The following is a 5263-nucleotide window of genomic DNA, read 5'->3' on the forward strand; positions in this document are numbered from 1 at the left end:
GTGAACTTGGGTCAACTGTCACCTCGACCTGTTGACTTTGGTCGAATATAGACTCATAAGATTCACTTTCAGAGAGAGTGGTTTCAACCAACTGTTGATTTAATTTAGTCAGTTTTCAACTAGTAAAGTACTTGGGGAGAGTTTCTTGTAGCCAGATGGAAGTTGCTACAGTGAAGCAGGATGGTTATCCAACACTCTTTTGGCTTCATCCAAAAAGGGACAAAGGTGAAGGGCATGGTTCCCTTCACATAACCTACATGGAAATCTAACTTTTCTCGTCTGTCCATGAACTTTACTATCACCAATTGAAGGTGTGTTATCAACATGATCTCCAAAACTTGATGACACAGGATGGTGTGAACGGGGAGACCATTCTCTCAAGATCCAAGGAAAACAAGGACAGTCTCGAGAAAAATGGTCACTCACACAAATTATTCATGGATATTTGGTTTTGGAAATTCTAGTGTGCGGATTTTCACCAGATGATGCATTCAAAGCAATGGTTGCTTGGTTGCCCCCTTGCTGAATTGGCTTCTTCTTCTTGTCCTTCCCTTTCTTCTTCTTCTTGGCCACCTAGTTACTAGCATCACTACTTTCACCAAGCGAAGATGAGGAAGGGGAGGGAGAAACAAATAGAGAAGAAGGTGAAGGGTCAACTTCAGTATCAACTGGAGTTTGATTCGATTGTGGAGGAATCACGACATTTTGAACCACAGAGGTTGAAAATAGCTGTTAGGTTCCTATACCAATAGGTTTCATATTTCATGATTGGCTATGGAAGTGCCAAATATGTTCATCCTTGCATGCTGCAATGGTTCCATATTTTGTATAACAAAAGAAGAAAATCAAAAAATGTAAAGAGGGTATGCCCTAAAAGAAAAATCAAAGGGCAAAAAGAGTAAATTGGTCAATACAAGTAAAGAAAATGAACCCCAAACCAAAAGACCAAGAAAGTGGCCAGCCAAAATGCCACTGCCATCTTGTTTGCAAGTTTACAATGTGAAAATATTGCTGCTTGTCACACTTGATGGATGGCCCAACAGTTCAATCTAGACCACTCCATATTTAAATTTGATGTTGTAGAATAGAGAAATAATATCTGTCCAGACAGTTTAAACTTGGCAGATGAGCAGATAGGTAGAGAAAGTAAAGGATCCCAACTGCTTAGTCTGGGCCCTTGGAAGAGATAAGGGTAGATTTAGATAGGAGGACAGTAAAAAAGAAAAGAGGACACTCAGGGTTTGCCAGTTCAAATGCACCCAATCCAAAGGAAGAAAAAATGCTAGGTGTATTAGGCTGGGTAGGCAGTCTGAGGTTGCAGAAGCAGGTGGGTGCTCATTTTTGCCTTGTCAAGAAAGACTTGTCTCATCAATGGCATTGGTACCATAGCAGTTGCTTGGTGGCATAACAATGGAAGCATGACTAATTTCCCCTTCATCCCCCAGAAATATTTGACTAACATCCCTTCAAGGACCTTGGGATTTGCCCAATAGTTCAGTTTTACTTCATTTTATGAGAAATGTTAAATTGATCTCTCAATTGACTAAGTGAAAAGAAGCCACATTTCTTGTGTAAAATGATCATTCCGTATTCCTTTCACTTCCTTCTGCCTAAGTTTTTCACTCTGCATACTTAGCATTTCATCCATTCAATTTCAATCCATAAAGCCATATTAACCTCTAACTCTATTATCTAGCTCCCTTAAGTCATTTCCCTATCCCTATTATACAAAAAAAAAACTATATAAAAACCCAAAAAGTGTTAATATTCCTACCCCTTAGCATTATAGCTATATAACCTAAATTTTGGGAAATATTAGGTTCATTCAGGACTTATATTAGCCCTTCCACATCCAAACCACACTTGGGAGTAATTTAACATTTGGTCAAATTACTAACCACACCTAACACCTCCACCTAAACCTTACCATATTACCCCCTCCGCATATATTTTTATTGGGTTTCGTTTGATATTTGGTTAAACGAATAACCATTACCCCGGCGCCCAACATATAAAACCCGTTTTTCCAAAGTTTAGAACCCCGCATATATTATAAAACATTAAAATATGCGCGGCCCCCTCATTCCAGAACCCCGCAGCTTTCAATGTTCCGACCGCCGTCCGATCCAAGGCTTCGAAATCTAACGGTGGGCGGGTGTATCGGGTGCTCCGATCTGCCAGAGATTAGCGTCCCGGGAATGGGTGGTATTGCTGCTGTACCCCCACCACGCGTCGATCGCCCAGCGTGATTGGAGGCCCTCTCTGCAATACCACCTGGGGACAAAAGTGGTGTGGGGAAATTTGGAAACCACCCTCCCCTGCACCATGACGTCAAGCCTCCGTCACCCTCTAACATCGCGACACGTTGGCCCACCGTTGCCCTGTACCACTGCCACCTCATCCGCCGACGTCGTTGCCCCGCCATCGTGTCATGCCACGTCACCTCACACTTCAACTGCCACATCATCTTTCGTACCCGCTCTGCGCCAAAAATACGTCATGCTGATGTCATCCCCGAAAAGCGCCAAAAGCGCTAAAATGTCCCAAATCCAATAAAAAGTCGTGAAAACAACCATTTTGTTTATTTTTATTATTTGCACCCGTGGAGCTTATTGCATGCGATTTTACGTTCGATCACCCGCCAGCGCCGCACAGTGCGTCAACTCGCGAATTCGGCTCCATATCTCGATCTCGCAGCTTGAACTGTACCTGGTAGTTGCCCTTGGCATCATAAAAAAATAGGTATTTACCCGCTGATTGACCTGAAAACCCTATTTTTCCTCAGTTTCTCCATTAAAATAGATTGAACATCTGAAAATATACACTAAAAGGCACTCGCCCCCCTGAAATTCTACCTGTAAACTCACCTGTCAACCCCTTGTTCAAAGGTAACCTGGCAAACTTGCCTGCTTCTGCAAATTCACTGGTAAAAACGCATTTTGAGCTCGTTTCCACCGGCAGGTTCCCCAAACTCTCCCGGCATTCACTTCCTTTGCCAAAATTCTCTGTAAAATTTCACCCCTTTGGCTAGAAATCCCATTCCCTCTGCAGTTTACCCACAGAGCCTATCAATCGAGTGAATTCATTCAAAGACTTGTCCAAATTCTAAAAAATTTGCTATCTTACCATAAATTATACACAGTGAAGGCCAATGCTATAGCTAAAGCTTATTCTATAGATTCGTAACAAAGTTTCTAAGGCAATTCTCATTGTTTAAGTTGTTACAAAAATCCAAATTTCAAAATATAGACACAGAGCATATAATATGGCCACTCCAGTAGCCTTGAACATTGCTCCTCTTAATGCACCTCACAAGGAACTTGAAGCATTACCCCTGGCTGATAGGGACCACCTTATTCAAGATTTGGTTGGGGATAGAAACCACTTACAGACCTTCTGTCAGCTCAGAAACAATTACCTAAATAACAGTGACATCTATGGAATTTGGGAATCAAACTTGCCCATTTACTTCCTCCCTTCTGTCAATAGTTTCCTTGAAATCATTCGCCTCTGCTGTGAAAACTATGACCCATCACAAAGAGCAGTCAAGTCTTCATCTGGGAGCATTCTCTTCCAAATAACTCCTGATTCAATCAACCAAATGCTAAACTTCAAGCAAACTCACCTTCTGGTCCCTCTTTCTATGAAATTTCTGCTTGATGAAGGTCCTAAACTCTCCAGCTCATAAATAGCTCGAATTGCCAAAGTTTTCATGAGAGCAGACCGCTAGCCTACAGGGCCACATCCTTTTCTCTATGAATGCTTCAATGAAGTGGGTAAGTTACTAGTTTACATGATATCCTATGTACTAGGGTTCAAAACAAGAGAGCACATAGATCTAACCATATTGGTATTGCTATCTGCATATAGCCTAGGGCAACCCCCTACTGTCAAGTACAACTATGCCAAATTCACTTCCAACAAAATACATGACCAACTAGTAAAACTGGATAAGGAGGGAGTCTTCAAATACTCATCCTATATCTATCATTTGTTTATGTATTATCAGCCAGATTTCTTCCAATGCCCCATCAAAAGATTGGACTCTAAAGGAGAAAAGAGGTCTGTGATTTTCTGGACCTCAGTCTTTCATGAAGTCAAGAACTCCCCCTACTCTTACTGTGAGTTTATTGACCTGTTTGTCTATCCAGTCTCTTGTCTCCTAATGAGAACTCCTCCTGCTAGGCTCTCCTATGACATGCAGAAGATATTACAGCTTTCAAAGAACTACAAAATAGGTGACTGGTACTTTTACCAGAATCACACTGTCATTAGGATCTATGGTTGTGAGCTCTGTCCCTACAGGCTCCCAAGATATGTACCAATGAGACTGTTTGCCTTGGAGTATTATAGGCAACTCATCAATTCAGATTTAACTCATTTTCACAGTGCCAAGAAGAAGGCTCACCTGAAATTCAAAGACCAACTAGGCCCCTTTGTCATGAACAAGAAAGAAGGTTGGCAAGATGTTGATCAAATATTGGGGGAAAAACTCAAGTTGAAAAGGAGTTTTTGGTGGGTCCCTTATGACCTAGATGGCTTTATCAATGCCAGAAAAATAAAATATAGGTTGACAGCCTATGAACATTGTAAAATCCCACAGATTGAACAGTTTGCTAATAAAGATGAGTGGGTGCAAGGTACACTAGTTGAAGAGTTCACCCAAGAAGAAATAATGGAGCAAAATGTTAAGGATTTGGAAAAAACTCTTGACTTGGATTCTTTTGAGCAGGTAACATTCAAACTGCCACAACAAGTTGGAGAAGGCCCATCAACTACTGCAGCTTCCCAAGCTGCCCAACAAAGGTCTACACCAGCAACAAGTACAGCTAAAGGCAAGGAGCCAATGGATGCAGAACAAGAAACGGTGACAGAACAACCTGCTACCTCAAAGGAGCAGAGTCAAGGGCAAGCCCCTCCACAGCAGACTGAGCCACCATAGATTCCAGCATTGCAAACTCCTGCCAATGAAGAAAGAGGCAAGAAGTGAGATAGGGAAGAAACTACACCAGCTAGTGGCTCAACACAACAACCAGAAGCCAAAAGACAAAGAGTTGATCCTCAAGTTGAAGAGGAAATTAGTGAAGAAGTCCTAGAAAGCCCGAGGGGTGGAAGAGAAACAAGCCAGCAAACACCTACCAGCTCATTCCAGCAAGAGCAAGAGAGGTAGCATGGTATGGAGGTCTCTTCCTCAAGGCAGCAAAGCAAGCAATGGCATGGCATCAAAGCAACTTTCATGGAAATCAAAGCTCAGAATGAACTG

This window comes from Pinus tabuliformis, chromosome 5_2 (genome assembly GCF_031772625.1).
Source record: "Pinus tabuliformis cultivar Carrire ecotype Pingquan chromosome 5_2, CPIR1, whole genome shotgun sequence".
In the NCBI taxonomy this organism is placed as follows: domain Eukaryota; kingdom Viridiplantae; phylum Streptophyta; class Pinopsida; order Pinales; family Pinaceae; genus Pinus; species Pinus tabuliformis.